The 19,190-nt window shown below is 29.3% G+C and overlaps 1 long non-coding RNA gene across 1 annotated transcript in view; it reads left to right on the forward strand.

Moving 5' to 3' along the window:
• LOC149373792 (uncharacterized) overlaps window positions 1-19,190 on the forward strand; it is a 119,330-nt gene that overhangs the window by 33,503 nt on the left and 66,637 nt on the right. Inside the window, exon 2 of the long non-coding RNA XR_016293304.1 lies at window positions 14,667-14,846. This is a non-coding gene — a long non-coding RNA (uncharacterized LOC149373792). The remainder of the gene's footprint in view (window positions 1-14,666; window positions 14,847-19,190) is intronic.

Raw genomic sequence — 19,190 nt, forward strand, 5'->3', positions numbered from 1 at the left:
TAGCACACTCTACTTTTAAGTTCGTTATGTTCATGTGTGCAGGATAAACTGCTGCGCAACATGTTAGAGCTCGTAGTAGCAAGAGAGAAGCAAGTACCACGTATATCTTGCTCGTACTCATAGGCTCGAATTAGTTGCACATTGATTTTTTCTGCATATGTGGCCATAGCGAATTAAAGTTGTCCACAATATAAGGTCCAGGATTATGTTTTGTTAATTGTTTTTCATCTATAAATGTGTTTTTTCTTATGATGTGATGCTAGTATAGTAAGTTGTGTTTTGCATAAAGTTTCGAAAGTATTTTGTTTTGTTTACTTTAATTTACCATAGCAGTGACTAAAACGGACCTACACTAGTAGCAAAATATCATACGAAATATGTAAGAGTCCGCAAAAGCTGCGATTGGCTCTTATCGTTGCGGACAATCTATTGCGGAGCTCTATTGCGTAACGTAAAATAGTGCCCTAAAGAAAGTTACTATACTGCGTTTACTAATATTTAAAGCAATGGCACGTTAATGTATCGTCACGATGTTACCGAATGAACCTTGATATTTATACAAATGGCTTGAGACAACTCACCGTTTGCCGAGTATTGACTTTAAATACTGTGATTCTAAATCAATTGATCTCAATCGGAAAAAACTGCAAAAAAAATTTAATATAAGCTCTAGTATATAAAACATTCTGAAAAAACATTGTTACATCTGGCTCGAAGGACCAAAAATGTACGAGGCGTATGCGTTAGCACATACTAGGCTCGGATAGGGTGATTGGGAAGACACAATAAAACAAATAAAATTAAACAGCATAAAAATAACAACTTTTAATGTCACTCACAGGCCAAGAAAACACAGTTAATATTCACAAAAATTGTAAAGGTCAAAATTATACCGGAGAAAATAAATACTGTCTATAGTCTTAAAGCGACGAACTATTGAAATATATAAAGGTGAAGAATGTAGAAAGAAAAGAGTCAAGTTGAATAACACAATATGTAAACACGCACTGGCCTTGAGCTCGCAAGAGAGTTTGAAAGTTACACGAAATAAATGTGAAAATAAAAGCACTGATAGAGTATAACTGATTGAAGTATTGATTAACTATAAACCACTGTCTGTTAAAAAATGCACAATTACTGTCTGTGGAAATACACAAGAGTTTCACTGAGTCTTGCTGTTGATAATCACTGGTAGTTCGATGAGATTAAGTGTTTGAGCTGGTCTGCAAATTATGCAATGAGCAACTTAAACAAAGCACTAAGTGCACTGCACTGCACAACTGAGTTTTGTCCACTGTATAGCGAGAGTTAATCAGAAGATTTACACTAGCATTTAAGGTGATGTATGCACCTTTGAATGCTAGAGTTTGGCAACGTAAATTAAGAGAGTCTTTCTTCGACGAGAGCTGAGTATAATCTGGCGCTTACAGTATACAAAGCTTGCCGCGTGAATACGCACACACACACCTGCAGCGCGCCAAGTCGACCAAGCGCACACGCACAGAGCGTTGAGCCGACAGAGACTACAAATGTACACAATGTACACAAAAGTCGGGCCTACTGTCGGTCGCTCTCATTTCCAACAATTCCTTTAAAAAACGGAAAGATCAGAGCTAAGACATATTCACTATCTTCTACTTATAAAGATTTTCAAATTTTGTAACATAAGTATGAGTTTTTCATCATTTTTGATATAAATAAATTTAGTAAATAAACAACATGATTTTATCTAAACCTACACAAAAAAAACTATTTGAAAAAAATTACGATTGTGACAGTTGAGAAAAATTCACTTCTGTAAAAATTATCAAATATTATAACTGTTGACTGCCACTTCTAATCCACCGTATTGAATTTACTCTATCTGTACCGTGACTGGCCACCGTAGTAACTTTGAAATACCTCAGAGTTATACGATAGCAAAATTTCATCAATATTATTCCAGTTAATCTGGCAAAAAAAATTTTCGAATGTTTATTAATTTTTTTCTCCAAATCAACGCCATTTTCAAAAAGTTTGCAGGAGACATCTTCAACTTAAAATTTTACGTAGAATATGGCAGTATTTTTAGAACGAAGTTCTTTATGTCGCGTTACTCGGGGGGCTGGAATTTTAAAACCGACAGATTTTTTTTTTTTGAAACGAAAGTGGTTTACTTTTCCTCTCAAGTTTCCCCCCTTACCCCCTCCCCCTCAACGACTATTCTCTATACACTTTCCCTCTCCCCACTATATATGTGTATCGGCCAACCGTGCCGTGTTACTCTACTGCACACTTTTGCGCACCATTCTCCCTCACACTCCCAATTTTATTTTCTCACAATAATTTTTATTTTACTTTGAATTTTTTTCTTTGACAATTTAAGAAAAAAAAAAAAAAAAAAAAAAAAAAAAAAAAAAAAAAAAACATTTTCCAATAAAGAGTTTTGAACCCTTGACCTCCTGCATGTGAGACCAGTACCTTACCCACTCTGCTACGAGCGCTGCCGTATGTAGAAATTCGATTTCTTGTACTTATGGTGTGGTTCGTTACTATAACATTCTATTTTTACATGCATTCACTAATAATACATTCGATTCATAATAAATTATATTTGCATTTGTTTTCTAAAACAAAAAAAAAAAAAAAAAAAAAAAAAAAAAAAAAAAAAAAAAAAAAAAAAAAAAAAAAAAAAAACATGTGGAATAGAGTTGAAGAATGTATCAATGGTTTTTAAAGGCGCTTATTTCGAATTCGACAAACAAATTATGTTACATTATCACATAATTATATAAATAAAGCAATTCAAAGTAAATCAATTATATATGAATTATGTAAAATCATTATATAAATATAATTCGAGTTTTATATCATTTTAATGGTTTTTAAGAGTACTTATTCTGAATTTGATAAACAAATAATGGCACAATGTCATTGAGTAATTATACGAAAATAAAATAAAAATTGCATTAATAAGCTATGAAATCGCAAAAAAATAAGTGAAAAAAAAAATTTCAAAAAAAAATTAATGAAATGAAATATGAAAATAAAATGGAATAAAATTACAAAAGACATGAATAAATAAAATGGAATGAAAAAAGATGAAAGAAAAAAGATTAAATATGAAAATTAAAAAAGAAATTAAATAAAGGAAATACAAAAAAATGAAAAAAAATGTAATAAAATGAAATATGAAAAAAAACAAAGCAAGAAATGAAAAAAAATAAATAAAACAAGAAACAAAGAAAAAAATAAAACAAGAAATTAAAAAAAATAAAAAAGGAAAAAATTTTAAAGGAAATTAAATCAACCAACCAGGGGGTATTAATGGGTCATGGGACCCATGGTAAGAACGAAGTTCTTTAAACATGAGATGAGTACAGACACAATTTCTCAGGTAACAAGGGGGTCGCCAGACCCATAGGAAGAACGAAGCTCTGTAAACTTTAGTACTGTATTCATGTTGTTTACTAAAACAAAAACTTGAAAAACGAATAAAAAATACACCTACACAATTTTCGGAGCCCATCACGACCTCCCTTGCAGCACCACGTAGCCCCTCTACAAAATAAAAAAAATTTCGTTACTTTCACCGTTATTTTGACCCACTAAAACTCTCCCTTATTTTTTGTGAGTGCCCCCCGCCCCTCCCTCACGCCCTGCAGGTCCCCGCACACTTTTAAGTGCCCTCCGACGCTCCTCGACCCCCCAGGCCACCCACTATATGTTACTGATCCAGCACCCATTGCAATATGAGAGATAGTTCTACAGATCTGTAGCAGCTGAGTCTATAGTACATTGATAGGCTATTATATACACAAACTGTACATTAGCTGAAACTAGCTGTAGCCAGAAAATACAAGTGGCTGCTCTGACAGCTTACGGTAAACGATCTGTGAGCTATATAAAGTTATACATTTTTTCTGCTCTGGCCAGGAGGCAAATAGATCGATTTTATACTTATTAATAACGAGTACAAAAACATCAAAAATAGTTATTACGTTATATAAATACTGATAACTATAAAATCTGAAGTGCGTTGACCTTTTGATTTGTTGGTAGTATTTCTCTCTTACAATTAGTTTTGAATTAACACGTGTAATTGTATGACATAATATAATCACAAATATTGATTAAAACTCAAGTAGTAAAAAAATATTAGAAACTGTGGTAGTCATCGCCATGAAGAGAGAGAACTCCCCAGTGTTTGATTTAAAAAAAAAAAAAAGATCAAAAGATATGGTAATTAAATGAGAGTTTATTTATACTGCCATACAATCGCTTATAATTTTTATTTTCTTCAAAAACCCGTCTATCTAAAGCCTGCAATTTTTTATGTAAATAAATTAAAAAACAGCTATATAATACGTAAAATTTATTATTTCACTCATAACTCTAATTTTCATAAGATAAGATTTTTACTACAGAATCCCAAAATTTTATTCTTTTAAATAATTGTTTTTCAATACGTATACGGAGTAATTACAAAAATAAGTCAATTTTGCTGAAGATCATTATAAGACGGACCTTATTTAGGAAAATGTCATAAATAGTTACCCTGAATCATGCTACTACTAAACAATGTTGTTTTAATGTACGTGATAACTTCTAATTCGTTAATTTTTTTTTCTGTTTAAAGTGTGTTTTACTTTCTTAATCGTAAATTTCTTGCCAAACAACGTTTTCTAATTTCAAATTATTTTTACGTTCAATTTGGATAAATATCCCTTCTTTAGTCTTGCATATTGATAACGATACGTACAGTCGTCTATGAGAAAGTACAGGTTTTTTTAAGTATATACCAAGTTCATCGAAACTGTTTTCTTCAGATTTGTTAATTGTTACAGCGAATGCCAAGACTAAAGGAAATTGCTTTCTGTAAAATATGGAAAGTAACGACCAGGTATTTCCTGTATTTAAAATGATTTTCGGTATAAATACTGTACTTCCAAGTTTTTCATCTGTGATGATCTCAGCTATAGTATCATACTTAAATAATTTTCTAATCTTAATTTGTGTGCCATTGCACAAATCGTCTGTTATACACAAATTTCTTATTAACATAACTATTGCTCCAACTTTCAAATTTAGTTCATGTGGCAAACCTTCACAAATGTTGTTTGATATTTTAATTGGAAAATTTATGTAAATATTATTATCTAATTTATTGATACCATTATACGTGGCATGATCCATGCTTTAACAAGCTGTCGTATTCCCTTTCATTAGATTTAAAATTTTGTTATTTAAAAAAATAGTACATTTATTATAAGTGTTGTTTAATTTTAAAATATTAAAAGACCTTAAAAGAAATAATGACCTTATTGTTTCTGATATAACTATAATTCTATTACTATTTTTATGACAGGAAGTGTTTGACGGAAATCTTTTCCTAAAATTATTATTTTATTTCTATAATGTATGTGTATATTGCAAATATTACGCAAAGTTCTTCCTACTATCTCTAAAGCTTTTTTTTAAATCATAGAAGCCTTACACCAAATCATCAAATCGATTTCACGTAATTTCTTTCTTTGAGATTTGATTTAAAAAAATTCATACCTAATATTATTTAAATCCAAAGGTAAGCAAAAAGGTCTATGATTTTTTTTCTTTGTGTTATGTAGTAATAAATTTATAGTTTATATAAAAAGATTTTTCTTGATCCTTCAGGACCATGTATAAAATAAATCTTCTTAATGTTTTTATATTTAATGTTAAAAACATTTTTTTGTTCATTGTTTAGCTAAGCATACATCGAATCGAACGTATTTTAACAGAAAGCAACTTCCCCTGCGGCATCATTATTTTGTAGGTCAATTTTAAACAATACAGTTAAACTTAATAATATACATGATTTATCTTTAAGTTTAAAAATTTTGTTGATGTGCAGAAGAGCATAATTTTCTTTATTATGAATGAAATCTTAACAAAAAAAGTTTTTATCCTTTTTCTAAATCTCATTACCTTGTACATTCTCTAATATTTTCAACCATGCCAAAAACTTTCTTAATTGATAAGGAAGCATGCGAGTACTAGCTTCTTGAAAAATATTGTTAATCTGTGAATCGTGCTCGATTAAACCGATGGCAATCGCAGTATCTATAAATGTTTTGCATTTTATATCTCTATATATTTTTAAATCTTCAAATGAAGTTGCTCCATTTTTTTATTCAATATTAATTTCAAAAAGAATCTTTCAGGATCTCTTTATGGTACTGTATTTAATTCACCTATTGCAGTATTTCTTATTTTTCTTTTTCTTTTCACCCAAATTTCTAGTTGATTATTAAAAATATACTTTTCTGGGGTATTAAAATACTTTAAAGATTTTGTAAAATTATTAATTTTATTTAACTTAAGTCAAGCTGTTAGCTGCGTTTGCCATTACTTTACTATCTTGCCAATTTTATTTTCTTTTCAAATTAATTTTTGTTTATCCTTGAGGTGCACAGCAATACTTACAATCTTGTGACTCCTACCACAAATTGTATATTCTTGTAATCTCTATGCTACTTCCATGGGACTGAAATATCTACCATCAACATAATTTTTTTTTCCATCTAGAATTTCATCATCCGAATTATTTAATCTTAAATTTTAATAAAAGCTCTATCACTACCTTTATGAATGTAGTCGTACATGTATTTTATGCTTTGAATAGATGCGCAACATTCAACGTTCATGTGGCATCTATATTTCACTAACAAAATTTTATTATACGTTACAACCATTATCAACTGTAATTTTATGTTGATTTGTGGCTAATGTACGTGATTATCTGAAATATTATTTTTATAAATTTGTTTCGGATAACTATTTTTTTAACGATGTTATGTCAGCAAATATTTTAGGAAAATTTTTGATACATTTGTTATTGGATGTATTTAAACATGGGCTTTTTTTAGTGTGAGGACCGTGAAGCATGCGTTAAATAAGCAATTCGGGAAGTTTCTCATTATTTAAAGGTATTTTAGCTGATACAATTTTATTAGTATGTACAGGTAAAATTATTTTATTGTTAGGTTCTAGTGTTACGATATTATGTGCATGTGGTGAGCTACGTTTTTTAAAATTGTACAGTATAAACATAGGTTATTACTTTCCTAAAAAAAAAAATTATTTTTAATCTCAAATACTTATTTTAATGAACAAGTAAATATATTCAGCTCTTAACATTTACGTATCGCTCTGAAATTTTCGCGTATGAAAGGTGAGCGTATCAAATACAATGTTTTTTAACTTAACTATGATCTGGTAAGGTAGAGTCAGCGAACTAAGCAAACAAAAGGGTAAAAGAAGTATAGCTGAATGATTTTAAATCAAGTAACTTCACTCTAAGTAAGTTTTTCTATTTTTACCAGTTTACTTTTACCAAATAAAAATATGTTGATTAACCTCTAAATAAATAAGTGGCAACACAAGCACCTTTAACGAAGCAACTTACTGATGATATTATATTATTACTCTGTTAATGGGGGTTGGCGCGAAGTGCGCGCAGGGGGACAAGGCCCCACTAGTATATATGTAAGAGTTTATATGTGTCCTGAGTAATTCATTACTACATTCTACAATGTCAATTTATCCTACTTTAACAGTACATTATCTTTTTTTTTTTTTTTTTTTAATTATCGAATACAATAAAAAGTTTTTAAAAATAAGATGAGTATTAAACACTTAGCTGAAACAGTATATTACACCAGAAAGGACTAAATTACGGAATTATCTTCTGGATGCGTAATTGCATAGTTATTCGCAAGCAAAACCTCTAAATGTTAAAAAATATATCGTATCGAGTAAAGGAAGTAAGATTGACCAGAAATACCAATTTTTTGGATCATCTTAAAGAAAAAAAAAAATCGTTGCACACAAATGAAGAGGTAATTGTTAATATTGGGCATTACCCTAATTTAGAGCGTTTTCGATTTATAGAATTAGTCTATTATATGAGATCTTACTTTTGCAGTGTTTTACATATATTATAATGCAACCTATTTTAATTATTCTATTACTTTTTTTATTTTAACAAATAATGTTTACTAAAATATAAGCCAACACATTGTTAGTCATGGGTCCGATAAAAATATATGGGCATACATGTGTTTGTGTGTATACTGACATTATTAGTAACATTTATTATGGATAATATATCGTTGTTATTATGGTAATGTAAGCAGCCTCGCTTTCCTTGAGGGATCCGACGAAAAAGTCGAAGTTTTTCACTATATGCATCGTATAGATCAATAATTACTCGAATTTAAAGTGATCTTACCATTAAGGGCATTCAGTACATCATCTTAAATTTCTATCTTACTGACTTACCTGTAATAAGAAATTATTGTTGATAACTAATAATATAACTATTTATACCCAAAATGATGAGAAGAGCCCCCAAGCTGGTACTTTGAAGAATCAATCAAGCCTAAATTCAATATAATTTGTTGCAAACTAAGAGAGAAAAGTTACATTTCGTGATCAGAAAAGAGTGTGCCAGTGTACACAATTTGAAATGTAACTCTTCTTTCTCAATTTGCAACAAATAATATTAAATTAAGGCTTGATTCTTTCTTCAAAGTACCAGCTTAGGGGCTCTCCTCATCATTTTAAGTTTAAATAGTTACGTAATTAGTTGTCAACAATAATCTCTTATTATGAAAAGTCGGTAAGAAGAAATATTAGATGATATACGGAATACCCTTATTCTACATTCGATTTTAGTGTAAATCTGTATTTCCTTTTAATAATTTAGTAATAACTTGCCATTACTCTAGAATTTTTAGAAATAAATATTTAACTAGTTATTAACTTTTTTTATACCTCAAATGGTCTTACGCAGAGTTTCTCAGCTTGTTAATTATTCTTTAATCTCTTTAACATTTTTTCGACGTTTTCCTTTATTTTTTTAACCCTTGATAACTGCACCTATATATACATACTAAAATGTTGTAGACGAGCTTGAAGTTAAACACGTACTGCTTTCAGAGTCAGATTTTTTTGAGATAAGTGTATACTAATAAAAAGACAGGTAGTCCAAAAAACCTGACTTTCTGTGAAAATTTTGTGTCGTTTTGTCTGATTACCGCCAGATAGCGTATGTGTCTGGAGAATCATGTATGCATGAAGTTGCTACGTATCTAAAAAAGCTTGTAACATATTAAGTGTCTACATATATCAACTACCACCAACTACCTAATCCTAACACTTCATGATCAATATGTACTTAAATTTTTTGGAACCTGAACTAATAAACAATCGCCATCGCCTAAAGAAAAAAAAATTAATGAAATTATGAAAAATAATTTGTCATTCAACATTTTTTAAAAATAACATCATTCAAACAACTACTTAATTTTTGCAAAACAATTAGAAATTTGTATTTAAAATTTGTTATAGCAGTTTTTCTTAGAGAAACTAGAACTCTGTATTTCTTTGTGTATGTTTTTATGATAATTTATTAAAACTACGATCAAAAAAAATTTTTTTTTGAAATGTTGTTTGATACATGGATTTTTATTTCTTTTGATTAAGTGTTGTAAAGAAGTAGCTACTCAACGTTAACTTAATAAATGTCTCGTGACTGTCGATAATTGTCCGCTGATTATATAAGATGATTGTAAATGGTCTGTAATAAATTATTTACTGCATTAAAATGAGTTACATAATTTAACGTTATGCAAAGTTAGGCTATTTTTATTAGGCTTAAAATTCAACTCATGTCATAAAAGTAGTATTTACATTTGTATACATATTTGGGTTAAGTTTACTCATTAAATAATAAATAATGTTCAAGTTATCATCATACAGGTATAAGAATAGAGTAGCAGAGAAGAATAGCCAAGTACCGCTTGGTAAGAGAGATAATGCTGCACAGTATCCATCGACACTGCATACTTATAGGGTACCTATCATACCTTTTTTTAACATAAAAAAAATGGGGTGAATGGTATTTGGTAGCATTTGTTCTTGCATACGATGACACGGTATAGTACTGGATTGGGCTCTGCTACTCTATTTTTGTTTCACTATGGTCATAATTTTACACATTATAAAGGTTATTTTTGCGATACTTTTTTGTCTTGCATAAAAACAGAATTATCTTTAATAATATTTCAAATACTAAACAGATATCTTGCTTACATCTTGCGTCATATAATTCTAACATTGCTTTAAAAATGTAATAATAAGAATGGTGATGGCTTAAGACTAAAGTAGAAATATCTAGTACACCGGTCATTCTATTTTTAACGTAATGTTAATTTTTCGTAACCGATATACAGTGAACCAAAATATTTAAAAAATCAAAAATTTTCCGTAGAATTCAATGCTACTTTTAAAACAACTGACAGTCATGGGTCTTACCAAAAATTGTGGCCAAAGTTGGTCGAAAACACGTTTTTGCGTTTAAAAAATAAAATATGCTTTAGAGTGAAAAAAGTTTGACACAAAAGTTGTAGAATTAATTATTACCGATCAATCTAGCCCGGTCCAATGTTGAAAAATTCTGAAATAAAGTGGTATTATAAAAAAAACCGTTAAAAATCGCTTTTTTTTAAAACGCTTGTATCTCTTTAAAAAAAAAAAATTTATAATCCATACTTAGTCAAAGTGAAGCCCTTAACAAGCCAAACAGAAGCGTTTTTGAAAATTTGAAAAACAATGAAAAAATTTTGCAAAAACCAATTTTTTCGAAATAAAAGCATTTTTTTTAAATGCCAAAAATCATAAGCCCGGAAGTTTTCATAAACCTTTTGAGGCTAAAAATTTTGTTTGATAGCTGCCGTAATATGTTAAATTACTGCGTGCTTTTTTAATTGATCGGTAACGTGCAAAAAATCGGTCGAAAAATCGGTATTTTTTTCCATAAAAAAAATTCACATACCTTAAAAAATTAAAATTCCATACAATCATCGTTATTCTTACATAATAGCTAGTATTTTTCTGTAAATTTACAAAAAAAAATTAACTCTCCGACCTTCTGAAGCTGAAAATTTTTTTTTTTTTTTTTATTCCTATGGCGTCATTTTTTAAAATTAAGGGCTCAAATTGACAAGAGTTGAAGTTTAATACTTACAGATTAAATGATAAATTTCCAAATTCAAATCAGTCATTACTGAGCGCTGAAACGTTAGTGACATAAGCTGATCAGGACCGTGGCAGGAGTACATTAGCACTATGGGTGGATTGGGTGAGATCAAACTCCCACTGACTTTTTCTTAATTATAATGCTTGTGTTTTTATTCATAATTTGTGATTATTTAAGCGTCAAAGTGAATGATTATAGTACTTGGGTTATTTCTAATTGCAAAGGAAATAACGTTTACTGCTACTACTATTCTCATTATTATAAATAGCAGTTCTGATGTGTCACTGTTACTGTCAATAATGTTGTCATTTACATTTTCATTAACATATTCTTCGCTGTATATAGCTGCTTCTTTAATATTTAGCTCGTATAATTCCTCGTCAAAAATATCCTATTATAGAAGTTTCAATATTTGTGCAAGTTTCGTTGTCACACTTTAAATATATACTTGAACATTTTAATCCATGCTTTCTACAGCTGCAAGTTTTTTTCTGCATCCAGTCCCACATTGGCAGGCAATTGTTTTTAAAATGTCTTCTGGGTTCATTTGATCAGAGCTATATGTGGGGAGCAGATTCGTTCCATCGATTTTCCAACCCCATCGTTCTGGATCAAGTGAATTTACAAGCCATGCTTGCAGTTGTAAAAAAGTGCGATAGGAATGTTGAGCTGCAGCACCCTCAGTAGGTAGGACATTTGCCAAGTTGAATGATGATTTAGATGCAGACTTTTTAAACTGAGCAGACTTTAAGTCATTTAGAGTACCCGTGAATTTTTTTGTACAATATAAAGTAGAAATTATTCTGCATCTGACTTGAGCAATAACCGTGTGTCGAGTACTTTTATCGTAAAAAACTTTGAAATTTTGGAGCAGCTCGTGTCGCTTGTCAAAAACTTTACAAAATTTACTTTTGCCTTGTTTAAAAAAACAGGAGGTTGTGTCGTAGCCTGATGTTATATATAAAAGTCCAATGTAGTTTTTTAAATGTGGGTATTTAAAACTATGCGTATGATACCCATGAAATATATATATACTGTATTCCCACGAAAAGTAAGCAGACGCCTCAGGTAAAGCCACAGAGAATGCCGAGCTGCAGGTTCCCCCTCTAACGGTATTCTGTTGCGTAAGGTATCTGTGTTTACGACGAGCGCCAAGCTGTTACAGACTTCCCAGTGACGAGGAATTATACGAGCTAAATATTACAGAAGCATCTATAGACAGCGAAGAATATGTTAATGATTTTTAGACCGATTTCTTATACATTACCGATCAATTAACAAAATGCGCAGTAATTGAACACATTACGGCAACTATTAAACAATATTTTAAGTTCCGAAAGGTTTATGAAAACTCACAGGCTTATAATTTATTGGCATAAAAAAAAAATTCTTTTATTTCGAAAAAATCGGTTTTTGCAAAAACTTTTTGTTGTTTTTCAAATTTTCCAACGCTTTTGTTCGGTTTGCCAAGGGCTACACTTTCATTAAGGTAGGACCTCCGAGTACCGTACTAGTCAAGTTACTGCGCGAGTTTGAGTTTGACTTCGGCAGCAGTGTCGATAATGCAGACAACGTGTGTACCCGCATCAGTGCGTAAATACGTACGTCTGCTAATGTGACAGAGTAGTTATTTTTTAGTAGTAATTTTGCTGTTCGTTATTTTTGTCAGTAAAGTATTTTTGAAATAATGAATGAACATCAAAAAGATTCTGCAAACAAACTATCCAGGCACTTGGTACGTCAAATTCTCATCGATGCCTATAATAAGGATATACAATGTGGAATCAAAATTTTACTATTAACGAGCATTAATCGTAAAGTACGAGTAATGTCTTTCCTTGATGTTGTTAATATTATAAATAATACAATAAAAAATGTAATTACTAGTTTGTAACATTTACTCATTTATTATAATTTAACAAACATTAATGTGATTGAAAGCTGTGTTAATGAGATTGTACAAAAATAATTTTATTAAATAAAATTTAATTATAGTATTAATTTATAACTGATATTCATTATTAATTATCAATTTTGTACTAGTATTTATTCATATTTATTATTCATTAACCCATATTTTATGTTTCGCGCACAAAAAACAAAAAAAAAATTGACACCACAAGCATTTTTGTTACTATTCGTTTTTAAAAAACCGCGTGCTAACATATACCAATATGGCAGCTTTGCCGACTTCCTTTGGTAATCACAAAACCAGTATTTACGTTAGTTTTTGTTAAATATCTCGAGAAATTGGCCGTCAACCCATATTGTGCTCAACTCGATCCGAAAGAAGAGGATTTTCTCTACAAGTTCCATATATCCACTTAACTAAGATTTTTGTTTTTTATTCGTAATACGTGATTATGTCACTTTTTTCTCGTTTTTTTGTATGCGCCTGTTGTATAAAACGTTTTTCTCGTTTTTGCATAAAACATTCGAACTTTGAGCTTTAATATCTCGAGATTTTGTCCGTCATCGGGCATAACTGAGGGTATCATTGGATTCAGCGGGTCTTTATCTATATAATTACATAAGACTTGTACCCCAGATTTAGGCGGAGGTCCTACCTTAAGCATGGCTTCTAAATTTTTTTTTTGAAAGAGATACAAGCGTTTTAAAAAAAAGTGATTTTAACGGTTTTTTTTAAATTACCACTTTATTTCAGAAATTTTTAACGTCAGACCGGGCTAGATCGATCACTAATAATTGATTCTACAATTTTTGTGTCAAAATTTTCTTACTCCAAAGCATAATTTATTTTTTAAACGCAAAACGGTGTCTTCGACCAACTTTGGCCGCCATTTTCGGTAAGACCCATGACTCTCAGTTGTTTTAAAAGTACAGCATTAAATTCTACGGAAAATTTACGATTTTTAACATATTTTGGTTTATTGTACATCAGTAAACAGCCAAAAACATGTAGAATGACCGATCTATAGAAAGATATTGCAATTGTGCTATTGCACATTTAATTGTTTTAACTTCTACTGAGAATAAAGTTTGTTTCTGCTCAAGTTGTAAGACAACATGAAATACAAGCTTTTATAGAAGATTAAGATTTTGGTACTGATTGAATAGTAATAATATTTTTATAATTATTTAAGGACCTATGAGTTCCCTTGTGTTGAAGTACACAACATATTATCACAACGTCTCACTAATGTTATTTTTTAATTAACGGAAGAGTTGTTTGTAGACACAATATTTTAGTTTCGATGTATGGAAGTATTAAAATCTGGAATTTTGTATTTACATGTGACTTTAGATGTCAATGAAACTGTTTCGAATGATTTTCTTAAATTCTGATTTATTTAAGTAAATTTTTCCGTCATATACTACGATTTTTCCTCTATAATATCTACACAAATGATCGTATAATTAAGGTAAAATGCTCCAAACTAAATGTAAGAATTAACGTTTAGTCATTTGCTATAATTATTTGTAAGAATTCATCGTAGTGAATTTGTTTATATATTTATGTGTGTATGTGTGTGTATGTATATACATACCATGAAGTTTGATCCTAGAACCAAATAATCTAAACATTATATTCTCACAATTAATTTCTTGCAGACGAGAAGCTACTAAAAAAATTTTTTTTTAGGCACTATTGATGAAAAATATTTGTAGAGGTCATAATATTCTGCAACCAACGATGTTGACTGCTATAACTACGCTTACCATAAGACCACTTGTTTTTTCCAAAATGTCTGCTAAAGTTATGCACGAATATCTAGTCCATTTTCTAAGTATTCCTACAATAATGCATTACTTAAATGATCAGGTAAGCACGAACATTTTGATTACCACAATAGTTGTAACTTAATAGATTTAAAAAACTTCCAAAAACATAGAAAATTATGTTTGACTGTTATATTTTTATACTGGGCTGCTTGTAGTTATCCTCCATTATATTGGTCCATGTTAATGGTTCTTTTAATTTTAAGTTTTTCATTTTTTTTTTTTTTTTTTTCTTGTTATAACACTATACATCTGGTCTCGTCTTACAATCACTCCTCAGGGCTTTCAGCACTTAAGATAGGGAAGAAGTGGAATGAAATAGAGTAGCAGGTGATTGACTCTTACAACTAACTGGTGTATTCTCTGAATCCTGACTAAATGTTTGCGTATAAATACCAAGACTAAATCTTGTACATCTCCCACTCGCGTTGTCTCCATTGACAGAGAAATATTTGATTGATTTTAAAAATTGTTTTTTAATTTTATTTATACTTCTACTACAAAGCTCAAACGTGTGTGTGCGTGTGTGTTAGTAGTGTGTCTATTCAAATAGTTATTTTCTTTGAACCCTATGACTTAGGGTTACTTATCATTTGAAAACCTTTTGCAAAATTTAATGCTTGAGATTCTCTTATGTACTAACATATTTTAATCTAAGAATATACGTATGTGTGTGTATACATAAGCCTTTGCGCGCTCTGTAATTTAACTCTCACGTTCAACACTTTTTAACAAACCTATAAAATTAAAAATAGTTAGTTTCTAATAACTAAGTGTATAAAAACATTTTTCAAGTTTTTGTAGAATGATATTAAAAGAAATTCTTTTTATTTAGCACTTTGAAGTTTTATAAGTATCCTATACACCAAAAAAAAAACATAAAAATAAGTTCATCTTATTGATTCATAACAGTAATTTATTAATAACGAGGACTTATGAAAATAGTTCGAAAAAATACGCAACTACTGACATTATATGGATTTTTTAAAATGAAGAAAATATATCTGATATTGACAAAAAATTTTATAATAGCCTATTATCTTTAAAAAATTCAACAAAAGGAAAAAGTTGTAATTGTATGAACAGATTATATTCTTAAAAGTAAGAATTTAAGGCTATTTTAGGTAAAAATTTCCATACAAAAGATAGAAATGGCTTATTTAAAATTTTTTTTTTTCTTTGAAAACTGAGAATTATTTTTGTGTGAAATTCAGATTAACAAAAGTCATAACAAATAAAATAATTACAAAGAATTTGTTATTAAAAGTTATAATGTTGTGGTCTAAGAAAAAATATTTTTGTAATTCAAATAACAGTTAATTTTGGCAATTTTTAACTATCTTGGTGACATCGATATTATTCTAAGGTTATATTCAGTTAGTCAATTTGACAAGTTGACTTATACATATCAAGGCACAAAAACAAGTAATTAATGTTTATTTAAAAAACAAAAACGTCTTATTATAAATTACTTTACTGTTAAGAAAAATGGCAACAATAAAATGTATTCTTTTGTTTATAAGAAAAATAGTAATGATTTATTTGTAAAACCTATTTGTTGTATTAAAATATCTTACAAATCTTCATAATATTCAGCAGTGCTTAAAAAAAAAAGGAAAGAAAAAATCCACCCCTTGTTATAATGTAACTCATAAGTTCAACGACAGCAAGGTACCAAAACATGATCGATTACATATTTAAGACAATTGAGAAGCAACTCAATAATGAGTCAATTTAAGTATAAATTGCAATTTAATCCAACAAATTACATTTGTGACCAAAGCTATAAAGTAAATTCAAATGGTGCAAAACAGGAAACATTTGTATTAAATTGCCATTATTCTAGAACATGTATATTTTACCATTGATAAAAAAAGCCCCCAATAAAAATGCACATTTACACAGTGTACAGTTTGCGTATATTATAAAAATTGACAAGATAATCACCCAAAGAAATTTATTTAAATAAATGAGGTTTTCGCATAAAAAATTCTATTTGGTCCGTCTTGTATAATTTTGAAAAATAATCGACATGTATTTTTTCTTTTTCCTTGAAAATTAAAATTAAAAAAGATATAGTACCTTAAAATTATGGTGTTTTAAAAGTTACTAAAAAATACTTTATATATGTGACGTTGTAAAGTATGTATTATACGTGAATTTCACAATTAAGAACAAAAAAAAAGAGCCCAGAAACATAAAAAATGATTTAAAACTTCTAAAGATACAGCGGTTTGAGAAAAGTGTTGAACGTACATACAACTTTAAATGACGTACAAACGGATACATTAAATTTTTTAAAAATTTAACCTTTTCTACGTGATACCAAAACCAAGTATTCCGGGAAGTTTCAAAATAAAAATTTATTAACACTTGAGTTATAGTAAAAAATCAAAGTGACTGTTTTTTGCATGTTCTATAACGACATCACATATACAAGGAGTATATCTATAGCTATGAAAAATAGAGAATCTTCAAGGAGGTAAATCTTGTAAAGTTTTTAATTTAAAAAATAGAAAAGGACATGTCGATTACTTTTCAAAATTATACAAGACGGAGTAAATGAAATTTTTCATGCGAAATCCTAATTGTATGATAATGTCGATCTAGTAACTTCGATTGATTTTTTTTTTATTCGTTAACATTATTTTACAATTTGTTTCAGTAATAATAACAACAGTTTAACTATCTTTAAGTATTATACATGTAGATCCTCTTATCTACCATATAAACAAAATGTTGGTCTACTGTAATAAGGGCAGTTTAATCTGACATCCAACAGCTTTACATACATTCATTTAGTATGACAAGATTTCGCTTGGAAAAAGTACATCAGCGTGGAAGTATCTTTTAAAATCCATCAACGAGGTACTTTTTTTTGTATATAGCTACGGTTTAAAAAAAGTCTACATCAGATCGTGCAAAAATTATGTATGTAAATAGAAGGTTATAAAAAAATTATGAAATCTGTTCAAAATTGTGGTTTTTTGCGATTTGCAAGGAAACTACTAGGTCAATTTTGCACATATATTTACTAAAACAGAATCTTCTGAAAACTTTAGGCTTACGGTTTCGACGCAAAAAACCTTGTTTTGTTGTATTTATAATTTTATTTGATGCTGAATTCCATTTTACGTGAAGTGATGAAAACTATATTTTTTTAAATAAGCAGCTTGTTTTTAAAAGTAGTATCTGTGTTCTTGAGGATTCCTTGGCGACAACATATTATTGTAGAATCTTTGTTGTATGATGAAAAACAAAGTACTCTTGGCTATAAGCACCATGTGAAAATTGTCTGATGTTAATACGTTTGATAGGTTTTTTGATGGGCAATAACGATAAAAATAAAAAAAGTCCTTCATGAATACTTTGGCAAACAACTATATTTATACACTTTTTTAAAAATAATTTTATACATATGCGGTCGGCTACTTTACTTTCAGTTCTTTATAGGATTTGGTTATTTTTTTTAATGTGAGTGTTCGAGTCAAGCTTGTGAGAGAACCATTAATGTAAAAGTCCCAATAGTTGGCCATCCCAAAAGGTAGTCCCAATACTTGTCCACTGATAAAAATGTTAGATTTACGTTATTACTAGTATATTTCCAAGATAAAATAATAAACATTAATGTTCTTACTAGATTCATAATTAATTTAAAAAAAAAATATATGTATACATTGTATAATAGTTCTAACAAAATAAATTAATAGTATAGCTTATTCAAATTGATCAATTCAATGCATTTGCTTAGTGAGATGGCTTGTAAAACCGTCGTATGTTTTAAATTATAATTACTGCTTTGATTTTTTAACCTAATTATTTCTTAAATATATAAATAGTACAAGAGTTACTAAACAAAAAAAATTTTTTTTTCAAATTTACACAATTCTTTTTTACAAATTTCGGTGGTTAAGTGTTGGTACACCGATTTATTAGTCGTCCAATAGATGGCCAGGCTGGCCATGTACTGGATCGTCTGCAAAGAGCAATGTCCCATTACACGGACACTGGGTAAGTAACAGTTGTTCTTCCAAGCGTCGTGTCAAGTAAATCTGAAGGAAATTTAATTGAAAGTCTATTAAGTATAGAATTGTGATCTTTAAGTACTTAAGTACTTGAGTAAAGTCAACTATAACTGTACATATTTTATTTGGTTTTCATTTGAATTATGCATGTATCCACGCAGAGAATTTTGTACTAAACGTCGAATAAACATTGTTGACGTGATACAATAATAAGACTAAAGTACCTTTTTTATTGAAAAACATGAAATAAAATTTAATTACTGCAAACATAAAATAAAGACTGTGTTTTTACAGAAAATGGGTAAAGTGAATCGAAAACTTAAAAAAAAAGGAAAAAAATTATACTCAGAATACTGTTTTTA

This window comes from Copidosoma floridanum, unplaced genomic scaffold (genome assembly GCF_036245765.1).
Source record: "Copidosoma floridanum isolate Cflo_tuat_1 unplaced genomic scaffold, Cflo_Japanese_pri ptg000027l, whole genome shotgun sequence".
Lineage (NCBI taxonomy): Eukaryota > Metazoa > Arthropoda > Insecta > Hymenoptera > Encyrtidae > Copidosoma > Copidosoma floridanum.